Source organism: Oryzias latipes, chromosome 2 (genome assembly GCF_053564925.1).
Source record: "Oryzias latipes strain Hd-rR chromosome 2, Olatipes_Hd-rR_3.1".
In the NCBI taxonomy this organism is placed as follows: domain Eukaryota; kingdom Metazoa; phylum Chordata; class Actinopteri; order Beloniformes; family Adrianichthyidae; genus Oryzias; species Oryzias latipes.
This window is the reverse complement of record NC_136238.1, coordinates 50,272,295-50,288,106: the sequence shown is the minus strand read 5'-3', so window position 1 is coordinate 50,288,106 and position 15,812 is coordinate 50,272,295. Positions and strand designations below refer to the sequence as shown.

The 15,812-nt window shown below is 41.1% G+C and overlaps 1 pseudogene across 1 annotated transcript in view; it reads right to left on the bottom strand.

Annotated features, from left to right (window-relative positions):
- Positions 1 to 15,812, bottom strand: part of LOC144989022 (NACHT, LRR and PYD domains-containing protein 12-like) — a 55,139-nt pseudogene that overhangs the window by 8,993 nt on the left and 30,334 nt on the right. The window contains exon 10 of the transcript XR_013653163.1: positions 140 to 316. The product of XR_013653163.1 is annotated as an NACHT, LRR and PYD domains-containing protein 12-like (transcript). The remainder of the gene's footprint in view (positions 1 to 139; positions 317 to 15,812) is intronic.

Genomic DNA, 15,812 nt, shown 5'->3' with positions numbered 1-15,812 from the left:
TTAGAACACGGATCCATTTCATGTCAGAAAAAATGTTCACAGATCGGCCTGTAGAAAGTTCAAGTTGGCGTCCAAATTAGTTTCAGCTTCCAGTTTTCAGAAAACCTATCTTCCATCCTTCAAGGAGTTTTTTACTTACCTCAGAGTCTGCAGTCTGCAGTCTGGACTCTCCAGAAAACCACACAGATGAACAACTCCTGAATCCTGCAGGTTCTTGTTCTGGCTCAGGTTCAGTTCTCTCAGATTAGACGGTTTTTTCTTCAGAGCTGAGACCAGAACTTCACAGCTGATCTCTGACAAACTGCATTTCTTCAACCTGCAACCAGACAGAAAAGTGTGTTCAGGAGCAGTGATGCAGCTGGAGGTCCAGGAACTTGGTCCATTCAGTCAGGTGGGACCCGCCCTGATGACAGACTGACAGATGACATTTTCACTGTTTGCTCATTTCTTTTGGATTTGGACCCAAAAACATGATCAGGAATGAAAATGACATTGATTAGAAATGACTAGAAATGAAGTTAAAACAGAAGAGGAATTGAAATGTCATTGATCATAAGGAATTATTCATGACTACAGATTTACAATCAAATAGATATAAAGCTTCCATTTCAAAAATGTCAATATCAAATAAATAAATAAAAAGAGACGCAGGCTGTGTCCAAATTCTCGTTCTACTCCCTAACTCAGGGGTCCCCAAATCCAGGCCTCGGGTGTCCTACACATATGTAGAAACCTCCCATTTTCAGAGTTCCCAGTTGGATCTGTCAGCCTTTTCCTGTTGATCTTTATCCAGTAAAGTTGATCCAGTTGAATGAATCTCCGAATCACTGATTGAACACATTTATGTTTTAATAATGTGCTGTTCAGTTTCCAGTAAACAGATATTTCATTTTCACCAGGAAAAAATCTTATTTGGATAGTTAATCATTGCAGCGAGTGATGAACATGTATTGAATGTTGTAAAGAACATGCTTACAGCAAGGTTCAAAATGAAAGACTTGGGAAAACTAAGACATTTTCTTGGTATTGATTTTAACCAGAAAGGTGACTGTGTAACCATGTCACAGAAAAGATACATTGAAAAAATCCTGGAGAGGTTTAACATGGTTGACTGTAAGCCAAGGTCCACACCGTGTGAACATAAATTAGATTATACAGACAATGAAGCACTGGGTGATGTTACTAAGTACAGGGAGGCGGTAGGCAGCCTCATATATCTAACTGTGTGTACCAGACCTGATTTAAGTTTTGTCGTCAGCAAATTATCAAAATATTTTAGTAGGCCCACGGTACAGCAATGGAAGATAGTTAAACATGTTTTGCGATATTTGAGAGGTACAAGTGATAAGTCTTTGTGTTTCAGAAAAAGTGAAGATCTCGGTATCCGAGCTTATAGTGATGCTGATTGGGCTTCTGATGTACAAAACAGACGTAGTACAACAGGTTATTGTATTAGCCTAAGTGAAGAGGGAACGTTAGTTTCCTGGAAAACAAAGAAGCAGCCCACTGTGGCACTATCCACCTGTGAGGCAGAGTATGTCGCTCTGGCGGCGACCATCCAGGAGGGTTTGTATCTGACTCAACTGTTGGAAGGAATAGATAAATATCAATATCCACTTCCAAAGGTGTACGAAGATAACCAAGGTATTATAGCCCTAGCCAAAAATCCAGTTACCAGACAGAGATGCAAACATATAGACATAAAGTACCACTTCATCAGATCATTGGTAACCAGTGGTAAAATAGTTTTGGAGTACCGTCTAACAGAAGAGATGGTGGCAGATTTGTTCACCAAACCGGCAACAAAATTTGTGTTAGAAAAATTAAACAAATTTGTGTTTGGATATGTTTGAATGTATGTCAAGAATACAGTAATATGGGATCAAGTGGGGGTGTTAGAATGTGATCCCAATTACAGTTTTATTTTCTATACCTGTTTTTCTAATGTATTTTATTTTGAAACAAGCCATCATCATTTCCTGTTTATTTGATTCTGGTGTGTTACATGTGGGTGTGTCTAAAGAAATATTGCAATCACTCTCAGCTGTGACCGCCAGTTGAGAGTGGAGTCTGAGAGTGAAACGAATTGTTTGCTCGTGCTGATTTATCGAGTAGGGAAGTCCAGGTACCACGCAAAGACGCTGTAGCATTGCAAACCTGTCAACATTAGGTCATGGCAACTCATGCTGTGAACATAACCTGGTCTGGAGCAGGTTTAGTTGAAGGTTAGCTTGTTTTCAGAGAGGTGAAGCAGCATGGCGTGTCCATTTGAAGATGATTTAGTGGATGAAGAAGCTCAGATAATACTTTTTCCACCATGAGATGGTGATAAGACCACATATGGATGTTGGAAAGATAAACTTTATACTTTGATCTAACTTAATAATTTGCTTCAGCCAAGATCATTAAAAAAATTTTTTTGTTAAGTCAGTCAAAAAATAAAGTTTTCAGACAGTTATTTTACTTTCATTCAAATTAATTCAATTAAGTAGGTGTAACTTTGGTGCTGCTGTTAGATCGGCACTGCAAGGGATTGTGGGATACCATTCCCTTTACCTGTCTGGACGGATTTGCGTTTAAGTGTGGGTTTTTGACCAAATGTGTTTAGTTGTTTAGCTGTTTTACTGTGTTTTGCCCTGTTATTTTGTCCTACTCTGCTTAAGTCTCTGAACCATGAGTGAGAGGGAGGGAGAGGATGATGAGTTTATAAAGCTACCCTACAATCTTAAACTTTAATGTTAACGTTGGAAAATTCCTGAAAGAATGTATATACTCTTTGCATATAATTTCATTATTTTTCTTGTTATTAAAACTGAGTATATCTGCCCGCTCAAACTTATACATATGAGAGTGCCCGCTCAAACTTATACATATGAGAGTTCAAGAATTATCATTCATTAAGGTGAAAAAAATATTAATTGAATTGGAGTAATATGACATTTATTTGAATAAACATGTAAATTTGAGTTGTATAAACCATTACTGAGTTTTATAGACCTAAGATATTAGGTTGAATAAATTTAACTCAATTACTTGTTACCAATAGAAGTAATTCATTTAAGTTGGCAAAATTGGATAAGTTTTATATATATGCATCACAAGGAAAATGGAAATAAGATCAGAAACTCGTGTGTTTACTTTGTCTGTCCTACTACAAGCAGAAACTCTTTCTTTTAAAGATGCAGCCGTGTTCCTTTTTTGATGGTCGTATAATCTTCATACGCAGTCATTAATGTCCGACTCCGTCTGACTGAAGTACAGTGCTCTCTTTGTTTCTCCACGCGTTTCCATGGTGACTCCAGAAATCGGCGATCCATTGAGAATTTTTTTGTGTACTTGACGTGCACGTGCATTAACCCAGGGTTACCAAGTCGGGCGTAATTACGCCAACTCATATCAGGTCTATTGGAACCGACATACCCAGAGTAAGCAAGTTCAGGCGGATCCTGGAATACCCCCCTGTGCGATGTGCAATGTCATGCGTGTCAAAATAAAAGCTCAGGGTTTGTCTTGTCACGTCTCTGTACCCCCTTCTTTGTAGTGATGCTATATTACTCATCAGCCTACATTTGAAAGACCAGTCCGTGAAAACTTTGTGTGATGTCATTCCGTGGCGTTAAAAAGGTTGGGGACCACTGATCTAGACCCACTAGACAGTGCGCTGAACCTTTTCTCTTTAATGATTTGTGAACCTCACTGTTGTCCATGGATTACAGGTCGCATACCAACGACACATAAAACAGCTTATTAGGAAAGCATCATTGGCAACATTAGCATAGCGCCATTGGTATAACATCATTAGCTTAAGATCATTAGCATCTTTAGCATTAAATAATTTGCATCATTAGCATTGCATCATTACCATAGCATTAGTAACATCATTAGCTTGGCATTCTTAGCATACTGACCTTAGCATAGCATCCAAAACACAGCATTATTAGAATCAATGGCACAGCATTATTAGTATAACATCTGTAACAATTTTTCTAAGTAGAAGATTATTTTGTGGGATTCTCATAGCCGTTATTTCCAATGTGCTAACTGGAGGTGACTTTATGTCAGATAAATGCATCTAGACATTAAAGAAAAACACAAACAGAAGAAACCAGTGTAATAGAAAACAACCACCACACCGCTCTTCTCAACGGTTCTGCTTCTCCTCGTGCTGTTTTTATTAAGAACACAAGTGGGAGGATACTAATTTCAGACAAAGAGAAAAGTTCATTAGAGGCTGTCGTATAAGGACCCCTTTTGGTGGATTCTAACTTCAAACAGTATTCCTTATCAACTCAGGACAGTGTCGTAAAACCCCCTCATCCTTGCTGGAATGAGAAGCAGATGAACAAACACACAAAGCTGTCTAAAAAAAGGTAAAAAGTTCAATCTGAGTTAACATTTAAACAAATGCATTTAAACCAATACATTTAATCAATGATAATAATAAAACAATTTCCTTCACACTTTAATGAGGTAATTGACCAAAGTTGTTGAAAAGTTGGATTGATCTTGTTAGGAATGATTAGAAACAGAATAGTTAGAAACTCCCTTTTGCATTTTGTTTAACTAACTTTTACCTTTTATTACACTAATAGCTTAACCTCGATTTACTATGTATTATCATCTCAAAATTATATTACACTCCACACAGAGCACAACCAAGACTATTGTCTCGCAAACATTCCTTTAACATCCTCCCTTTTTCATCTTTGTGTGTTCTGGTGTATGCGTTCTGGCAAATGTCTGTGATGACCTCAGATCTGAAATCTGGAGGACAACATTTCCTGATAAAAGGGGTTTACATGGAGTAATGAAAGCAGATCAAGGCAATCCCATTTAAACTTTTGTCTTCTTTCAAAGGATGTCCTTTCTCTTTCGGCTTTTCCCATCAGGGGTCGCCACAGCGAATCATCCTTTTCCACCTCATTCTATCATGGACATCTTCTACCCTAACATTAGCCAACTTCATGTCCTCTGTTAAGACATCCATGTATCTCCTCTTTGGCCGTCCTCTCGCCCTCCTGCCAGGCAGCTCCATCTCCAACATCCTTCTACCAATATATCCACTATCCCTCCTCTGAACATGTCCAAACCATCTCAGTCTGGCTTCTCTGACTTTGTCCCTAACACAGGCAACATGAGCCGTCCCTCTGATGTACTCGTTCCTTATCCTGTCTAACCTGGTCACTCCTAAGGAGAACCTCAACATCTTCATCTCCGCTACCTCCATCTCAGCCTCTTGTCTCTGTCTCACTGCTACCGTCTCTAACCCATAGAGCAGAGCTGGTCTCACCACTGTCTTGTACACCTTTCCTTTGAGTCTTGCTGACACTCTTCTGTCACACAACACTCCTGACACTTTCCTCCACCCGCTCCAACCTGCCTGCACTCGCCTCTTCACCTCTTTTCCACACTCCCCATCACACTGAACTGTTGACCCCAAGTACTTAAACTCCTGCACCTTCTTCACCTCAGTCCCCTGTAACCTAACGCTTCTACCTTGATCCCTCTCGTTCAGACACATGTATTCTGTCTTACTACGACTGACCTTCATGCCTCTTCTTTCCAGAGCAAACCTCCACCTCTCTAGCTGTTCCTCCACCTGCTCTCTACTCTCACTGCAAATTACAATGTCATCCGCAAACATCATTGTCCAGGGAGATTCCTGTCTTACCTCGTCTGTCAGCCTGTCCATCAGCATAGCAAACAAAAAAGGACTCAAAGCTGATCCTTGGTGTAGTCCCACCTCCACCTTGAACTCCTCTGTCTGACCTACAGCACATCTCACCACCGTCATACTTCTCTCATACATGTCCTGAACTACTCTGACATACTTTTCTGCCACTCCAGACGACCTCATACAGTACCACAGCTCCTCCCTCGGCACCCTGTCATACGCCTTCTCTAAATCTACGAACACACAATGCAGCTCCTTCTGACCTTCTCTGTACTTTTCCATCAACATTCTCAAAGCAAAAATGGCATCAGTGGTGCTCTTACGGGGCATGAAACCATACTGCTGCTCACAAATCTCCACCTCTTTCCTAAGCCTGGCTTCCACTACTCTTTCCCACAGCTTCATTGTGTGGCTCATCAACTTTATTCCTCTATAGTTGCTGCAGTTCTGCGTGTCACCCTTGTTCTTAAAGATTGGGACCAGAACGCTTCTCCTCCATTCCTCAGGCATCTTCTCACTCTCTAAAATCCTATTGAACAACCTCGTTAGAAATTCCACTGCTGTCTCTCCTAAGCACTTCCATACCTCCACAGGTACGTCATCAGGACCAACGGCCTTTCCGCTCTTCATCCTTTTCAGAGCCTTCCTAACCTCATCCTTTCCAATCTCTGCTACTTCCTGCTCCACAACAACCACATCTTCCTCCCTTCTTTCCCTGTCATTTTCCTCGTTCATCAGCTCCTCAAAATACTCCTTCCATCTTTTTTGTACACTCTCCTGAGTTGTTAGCACTTTTCCATCTCTGTCCTTAATCACCCTTATCTGTTGCACGTCCTTCCCATCTCTGTCTCTCTGTCTGGCTAGCCTGTACAAGTCCTTCTCTCCTTCCTTTGTCTCTAACCTGTCATATAGCTCATCGTAAGCTTTCTGTTTGGCCTTTGCCACCTCTCTCTTCACTCTACGCTGCGCTTCCTTGTACTCCTGTCTACCTTCCTCAGTCCTTTCTACATCCCACTTCCTTTTAGCCAACCTCTTCCTCTGGACGCATTCCTGTACTTCCTCATTCCACCACCAAGTCTCTTTACCGTCTTTCCTCTTTCCAGATGACACACCTAGCACCTTCCTACCTGTTTCCCTGATAATTTCTGCTGTAGTTTCCCAGTCATCTGGAAGCTCATCCTGACCACCCAGGACCTGTCTCAACTCACCAACATGCCCATTAAAGTCTGCTCCAATAACAACTCTCTCTCCTCTGGGAAAACTCTCTATGACCTCATCCAACTCACTCCAGAATCTCTCCTTCACTTCTAACTCACAGCCAACCTGTGGCGCATACCCACTGACTACATTCACCATCACCCCTTCAACTTCTAACTTTAGGCTCATCATCCTGTCTGAGACTCTTTTCACCTCTAGAACACTGTTTACAAACTCCCCCTTCAGAATCACACCTACCCCGTTTCTCTTCCTATCAACACCATGATAGAACAGTTTGTATCCTCCTCCAATACTACGTGCCTTGCTGCCCTTCCACCTTGTCTCCTGCACACACAGTACATCTACCTTCCTTCTCTCCATCATGTCTGCCAGCTCTCTGCCTTTCCCTGTCATTGTGCCAACGTTAAGAGTCCCTATTCTCAAACCTATGTTCCTGCCTTTTCCCTTCTCTCTCTGGCCACGTGCCCTTCTGCCTCCCCTCTTTCTTCCACCAACAGTAGTCAAATTTCCACCGACACCCTGTAGGTTAACAGCATCGGTGGCGGTCGTTGTTAACCCGGGCCTCGACCGATCCGGTATGTGTAAAGTGTTGTGGATGATTCGCATGGTTATTTTGGCAATTTTTACGCCGGATGCCCTTCCTGACGCAACCCTCTCTATTTATCCGGGCTTGGGACCGGCACAGAGGCAACTGGCTTGCAACCCCTGCGGCTAGATTCTTCTTTCAAAGGATGTAGACAAAGAAAATGTTTGTGCTGACATTTGAACAACAACACTAACTGACCACAAAGCTTTAAATCATCCACCCAAATTATCAAAATAACCGTGTCATGAACAGTTTCCCTTGAGTAAACACAGTGGTCAGCTTGGTTTTGTACAAACTCATTTTGGACTAAATAATAAAGAAGCACTTTGTTCCAGTTTTTGCCAGATTGCTTTAAACCATACAGGGATTTTTCCAACTTACAAACCAACTTTTCATTTGTGTGTAACCTCACTTCGTACCCTTCTGGTTGTTCCATGTAAATTTCACAGTCTAATGGTGCATTCAGGTACGCTTTTTTCACATCCATTTGATGCAGGATCAGGTTCTCCTGAACAGCTTTTTGCATCAGCACTCTAACACTGGTTAAGTTGGCTGTAGGAGAAAATGTCTCCTCATAGTCCACTCCCATCTTCTGGCTGTGTCCTTTGGCAATGTATCGAGCCTTATACGTCTCCATTCCATCGACGTTGTTTTTAATGGCATACACCCATCGGCCCCCCACTGCACTTCTGCCTTCAGGCAACTTTACCAACGTAAACGTATGGTTTTCCCTTAATGAGGCCATTTCCTCATCCATTGCTTTCGCCCATTCTCTAGATTTTTTTAGAGGTAACAGCTTCTCTGAATGAAACTGGTATGTTGCATGTGATTTTGTGACAATAATCAATATTACTCCGCAGATGGTCCTTTTCGTCTTCAATCAGGGTTTTAGTCATTGTACAGTCGGTGTACCTGTCTGGCTTCCTCCTCTCTCTAGAAGGGTAACGTCTAGACTGTGGTTCATGTTCAACGTCCTCTGGCTGTGCTGGGAAAAGAGTAACTTCTTCACCTCTCACACCAGGTTGTTCTTCCATTTTAACATGGAGATCTGGACTTTTTGTCCTATATTCTGTGAAGTCGTCATCAGGTGTCAGGAGGGTCTGGGTTTGTTGCTCAGCACATGTCTTAGACAAAAATTTCACCAGCCTGTGCTTCTGCACTTTCTTAGTGTCTGGTAAATAAACAATGTATGGAGGACTGTTTTTATAATAACCAAGGAAAACACCCTTTGCACTTCTTGGGTCTAGTTTACTTTTATCTTGCTTGTAGACAAAACACTCTGTGCCAAACTTCTGCATCCTAGACAGATTAGGCCGTCTACCCGTCAATGCTTCAACTGGTGTCTGCTTTATACGTTTGTTAAAACACCTGTTTCTTACTACAGCAGCAGTCTGGACTGCATACGTCCACAGCTCTTTGGGTAGATTGCTTTCAATAAGCATACATCGAGCAATATCAAAAAGAGTGCGCCATTTTCGCTCGGCAGTTCGGTTCTGGTGTGGCGAGTAAGGAGCTGACGTCTCGTGTCTAATACGATGTTTAAGAAAGAAGGTCCTGGAAAGCCTTTCCAGTAAATTCAGTGCCATTGTCAGACCTAAAGCATTTCACATTCCCATATGGAGCAACGTCAGCTACAAACCTTTCTGTAGCCAAAACAGTGTCGCTCTTATTCTTTATAAAATACACCATAACTGCACAAGAAAAATCGTCAGTGAATGAAACAACATATCTGTGACCATCTCTGGACTCTGAATATATTGGTCCAGCCAAGTCGGTATGAACAAGCTCTAAAGGTCTCTTAGCTCTCACGTGAGGATCTCTATTCCTAGTTTGGTACATTTTACCCTCAATGCACTAGTTGAACCCTTGAATTTCATACCATTAACGACCTTCTGCAACTTTTGAATATCTGCACAGTTGCAATGTCCCAGAATTTCATGCCATGTTTGCATGTCAAAACACCCTTTGCATTGGTCATCAGAGGTTTCATTTTTACTCGTACGCAAAAAAATACGGTCCATCAGGCACATAAATGTAAAATTTCGTACCGTCTCTGTGAATCATTATGTCCTTCCTTTTCTTGAAGATTACAGTGGCTCCCCTGGCTAATCTAGCCACAGGGGTTGCAAGCCAGTAACTTCTGTGCCGGTCCCAAGCCCGGATAAATAGAGAGGGTTGCGTCAGGAAGGGCATCCGGCGTAAAAATTGCCAAAACAACCATGCGAATCATCCACAACACTTTAGACATACCGGATCGGTCGAGGCCCGGGTTAACAACGACCGCCACCGATGCTGTTAACCTACAGGGTGTCGGTGGAAATTTGACTACTGTTGGTGGAAGAAAGAGGGGAGGCAGAAGGGCACGTGGCCAGAGAGAGAAGGGAAAAGGCAGGAACATAGGTTTGAGAATAGGGACTCTTAACGTTGGCACAATGACAGGGAAAGGCAGAGAGCTGGCAGACATGATGGAGAGAAGGAAGGTAGATGTACTGTGTGTGCAGGAGACAAGGTGGAAGGGCAGCAAGGCACGTAGTATTGGAGGAGGATACAAACTGTTCTATCATGGTGTTGATAGGAAGAGAAACGGGGTAGGAGTGATTCTGAAGGGGGAGTTTGTAAACAGTGTTCTAGAGGTGAAAAGAGTCTCAGACAGGATGATGAGCCTAAAGTTAGAAATTGAAGGGGTGATGGTGAATGTAGTCAGTGGGTATGCGCCACAGGTTGGCTGTGAGTTAGAAGTGAAGGAGAGATTCTGGAGTGAGTTGGATGAGGTCATAGAGAGTTTTCCCAGAGGAGAGAGAGTTGTTATTGGAGCAGACTTTAATGGGCATGTTGGTGAGGGCAACAGAGGTGATGAGGAGGTGATGGGCAGGTTTGGTGTGAAGGAAAGGAATCTGGAGGGACAGATGGTGGTGGACTTTGCGAAGAGGATGGAAATGGCTGTAGTCAACACTTACTTCCAGAAGAGAGAGGAACATAGAGTGACATACAGAAGTGGAGGTAGGAGTACTCAGGTGGACTACATCCTATGTAGACGAGGTCATTTGAGAGAGGTTAATGACTGCAAAGTGGTGGTAGGAGAGAGTGTAGCCAGACAGCACCGCATGGTGGTGTGTAAGATGACTCTGGAGGTCAGGAAGAAGAAGAGAGGGAAAACAGAAAAGAAGAACAAGTGGTGGAAGCTACAGAATGAAGAAACTTGTGAGGAATTTAGGCAGAAGTTGAGGCAGGTTCTGGGTGGTCAGGATGAGCTTCCAGAGGACTGGGAAACTACAGCAGAGATTATCAGGGAAACAGGTAGGAAGGTGCTAGGTGTGTCATCTGGAAAGAGGAAAGACGGTAAAGACACTTGGTGGAGGACTTCCGGAATGCCGGCATAGAGGAGACACGCTCAGTCTGAGGCTCCCACACTCGGTTCACTAAAAACTCCACAAACTCGAAAAAAAACAACAGAAAAGAAGATATGAGTGGAGGAAACACGCCGCGGAAAAGCCAAAGAAAAAAAAAAGAAGTGAACGAGCTGACCGAACCAGAAACTATCGAGCACGAGATGGAAGAAGCGGCCAGCGAAGCTAACTCGGACAACGAAAACCAGCGAAGCCCCAGCGACACAAAGCTAATGCTAGACGGGCTAGCAAAAATTAGCGCTCAGATCCATGACTTGGACACAGAGCTGCGAGGGGCAAAGAACGAACTGAAACAGGAAATATCTTCCCTCAGGCAAGATATGGACCGACAGTTCAAGGAGCACCACAACTCGCTGGAAATTCAAAAAGCAGACCTAGCCGAAGCCCAGACTCGCATCGCAACTTTGGAGGAGAGCAACATGGAGGCGAACGGTGAGCTGAAAACAATGCAAAAACAGATGCAACTTCTGCGGGACAAAGTCACGGAATCTGAAGCCAGAGCCCGGAGAAATAACATCAGAATCTTCGGGCTACCAGAAGAAGTTGAAGGGGGCTCAGTTATAACTTATCTAAACGATTTGTTTAAAAAAGAGCTTCTCATTCCGACGGACTTTGATCTTCAGATGCAGCGCGCACACAGAACCCCCCCGATGAAACCCAAAGCAGGCCAGCGCCCGAGGCATGTCGTGGTCAATTTCTTAAGTTTTGCAACGAAAGACACGATCCTGAAGAAAGCATGGCAAAAGAAAATAAAAGTGAAAGATCAGCTCATCCAGTTTGACCACGACTATCCAGCAGAAATTGTTCAAAAAAGGCGCTCATACTCGGACATTAAAAAAGTTCTGAAGGAGCGGGGAATCCGTTTTCAAACCCCATACACAAAGCTGAGGATTCATTGGAAGGAAGGCGTACAAAGCTACAACAGCGCGATGGAAGCGGCAGAAGACATTAAGAAGAGAGGGATCGATGTCAACACTCCAAGCAGCGAAAGCAGCAGGGGACCGGACCGGACCCCAGCAGCAGAGGGATGGCAGCGCGTCGGAGGGACAGCGCGGCGTGCACAAGAGAGGCTCCAGGAATACCAGAGGAAATAACCACAGGAAATCCGTAAATGGAGTCGAATTAAACAAAAAAGGCCGAGACGGAGCTCACAGACTGAGGAGGAAGGAACGTTGGACAAAGCTAGACTTATGCCTAGAGGCAGGCCCCCATCTGGAATGAGGACATCCTGCCCACCCACCAACGGGGACGAGAGAGGAGAGATGGATCATCTTTTCTCCATGTGGAAGTCACAATTTACGTTTGTGTTCAGGTTTTACAGTTTTTTACAATTTTTGTTTACATGGTCACGGTCTAGGTGCATAAATATGATTGTTATAAGACAAAATGTGTAGTTTGAGCATCGCCTCGTTAAATGTGAATGGGTTAACCACACCCAAAAAGAGGGGGATAATTCTGCAAAAATTAAAAAAAGAAAATATACAATTAGCTCTATTACAAGAAACCCATTTAAATGATCAAGAACACGAGAAACTTAAAAAACTAGGATTCAGAAATACATATTACAGTTCATACAAACAAAGCCGCAAACGAGGAGTCGCTATTCTGATATCAAACAGAACTCAATTTGAGACTGACAAAGTCATAAAGGGGAAGGACGGGCAGTACATCATTGTTAAAGGACAAATGGGAGATGCAGTTTTGACAATAGTAAATGTATACGCCCCACCTGAAAGTGATAAACAGTTTTTTAAATCCCTGTTTAACGTTATTGCTGAAGAGGCAGAGGGTATATTAATCTGTGGAGGAGACTTCAATGTAGCCTTAAACTTTAAATTAGACACAACTAGTAAACATAAACATAAAAAGGCTATTGCCAAATTTGTTAAATTATCCATGGAAGAACTGGGATTGCTGGATGTGTGGAGAAGCTTAAACCCCCGTAAGAAAGCTTACACACATTACTCCGCAAGTCACAAAGTACATTCACGAATAGACTATTTCTTTGTTTTTAAATCAGATATTAATAGAGTGGAAGAATGTAAAATTGAGGGTGCAGACGTGTCTGACCATAATACCCAGCACATGAAAGTAAATATATCAAATAGGAAGAAACAAACAACATGGAGACTGAACGTTGGGATTTTGAATAATGAAACAATTATAAAGGACATAAAAGCCGACATAAAACAATATATGGATGACAATGACAATGGTGCGGTAGACCCTACAGTGTTATGGGATGCTCTTAAAGCTGTAATTAGAGGAAAACTAATAGCGAAGACAGCATGGTTGCGGAAAAAGAGAATTCAAAAATATGAAGAATATTCGGTAAAATTAAAAGAACTTGAACAGCAGCTCATAAATAAAAATACAACAGAAATATACCAACAAATACAAAATATTAAAAAACAAATCAACCACATATTAGAGGACGAAATAGAAAAAAAGATGATTTATTTCAAACAAAGCTATCAGGAAGTAGGGCCTAAATCAACAAAATTACTAGCCAAAAGAATTAAAAAACAACAAACTCTGAATACAATCTATGAAATCCTTGATCCCGAAACCAATAAAGTAACAAATAATCCAGAGGAAATTGAGAGAATATTCACTAATTACTATAAAAAGCTATATTCACAACCTCCTTCAGCCTGTGAACAAGATAAAAGAAGCTTTCTGGAAAATATAGATCTGCCATTTATCGGATTAAATCAAAATAAACTACTTACAGCTGAAATTACTACAGAGGAAATATTAAAAACCATAAGCTCTTTGAAAAACAATAAATCACCAGGCAGCGACGGGTTTCCAGCTGAATGGTATAAAATATTTAAAGATGAGCTGACTCCAATATTACACAAATCTTTGAATTGGACCCTACAAAATAATAAAATGCCTATTTCCTGGTCCGAAGCAATTATTTCAGTTCTGTTGAAACCAGGGAAAAACAAACAGTCGTGCGCCAATTATAGGCCTATTTCAGTACTAAATATAGATTACAAAATCTACACGTCTATAATCTGTAACAGGATAAACACTTTTTTACCTGACATTATTGATGAGGACCAGACGGGATTCATAAAAAGTCGCCAGACACACGACAACATTAGAAGAACCTTACACTTAACTGAAAGAGCCCAAAGAGAACATATAAGTACAGTTCTCTTAAGTATTGATGCGGAAAAAGCTTTTGACTGCGTTAATTGGGAATTTTTATTCTTAGTCTTAGAAAAAATGGGATTTAATAACAAATCGGTTGAAATTATAAAAACAATATATTCACAACCAACGGCAAAAATTAAAATAAACGGGAATTTAACAGGAACATTTAAATTGGAAAGATCCACTAGGCAGGGTTGCCGACTCTCCCCAACTCTGTTTGCTCTTTTTATTGAGCCTCTGGCGCAGGCAATCCGAGAAAAACCTGAAATTAAAGGAGTTTCACTGAATGGCGTTGAACATAAAATAGGATTGTTTGCTGATGACCTAATAGCGTACCTCGAACAACCAGAATCATCAATTCCACAGTTTATGAAACTGTTGGGAACATTTGAAAATTTATCGGGATATAAAATTAATATTTCAAAAACTCAGACTCTAACATTCAACTATGTTCCCTCTGAATACATTAGAAACAACTTTAAATTCAATTGGAATATGAAAAGTATTAAATACCTAGGAGTAGAAATAACACAAGACTTTCAACATATAAACATTAAAAATTATTCAGAAGTACAAGACAAGATAAAAAAAGACATAGAAAGATGGTCAACACTCCCACTAGATTTCAGCTCTAGAATCGAAATAGTGAAAATGAATATATTGCCGCGGTTTTTATTTTTATTTCAAGCTCTACCAGCACAGGTCTCCAACACTCAATTTGCAACGTGGGATAAAACAATATCCAGATTCATATGGGACAATAAAAGATCCAGAATAAAATATGGCACCCTCCAGCTTCCAAAGAACAAAGGAGGTATGGCATTACCAAAGCTAAAAGAGTACTACATCGCCTCACAATTACGGTACTTATGCTGTTGGTGTAACCCCCATTATACTGGAAAATGGAAAAATATTGAATGTGAAACTTTACAAGAACCTATTCAAAACATTATTGGTGATAAAGAGTTATATGAAACAAAGAAAAGGCATTTAGATCCCATAACAAATCATACACTAACTATATGGTTCAAACTACTCCAAAAATACAAAATCTTAAATAGTGCAAAAAAATTAAAATGGGTAGCATATGACAGGCAATTTAAACCAGCAGAATATGATCAGACCTTTAAATATTGGACTACAAAAGGAATAACAGCATGGTGCTTGCTAGAAAAGGACGGACAGCTGGAGAGTTTTGAGAACTTAACTAAACAATTTCACCTTGAAAAACAGGATTTTTTCAGATACTTACAAATGAGAAACTACCATAAGAAAGCAATACAGAGAGACTCCTCTGGGGATGAAGGCGGGATAGTTCACACAATAACAAAGACATATAAAGACAACAATACTAAATGGATTAGTATGCTATATAAATCATTGATGGAATATGACGAAAACACAACTTTGAAAGTAAAAGATAACTGGGAAAGAGAATTAAACATAAGGATAACTGAACAGGACTGGTTAGATATGTGGAGACACCACCATACCACCACTGGATCTCGAACGTGGAGAGAGTTTGCCTGGAAAAACCTTATTAGATTTCTCATAACACCTAAACTGAAGAACAAACATTTGAAAACAAATCAGAGCTGTTGGCGCGGATGTGGAGAAATAAATGTTGACCACTCTCATGTATTTTGGAAATGTCAGAATGTAACAGGTTTTTGGAATATGGTGGGCGATCTCACATGCAAAGTGCTGGGATACAAAATTCCTTTGTTGCCAGAACTGTTTTATCTGTACATGTTTTCAGGAA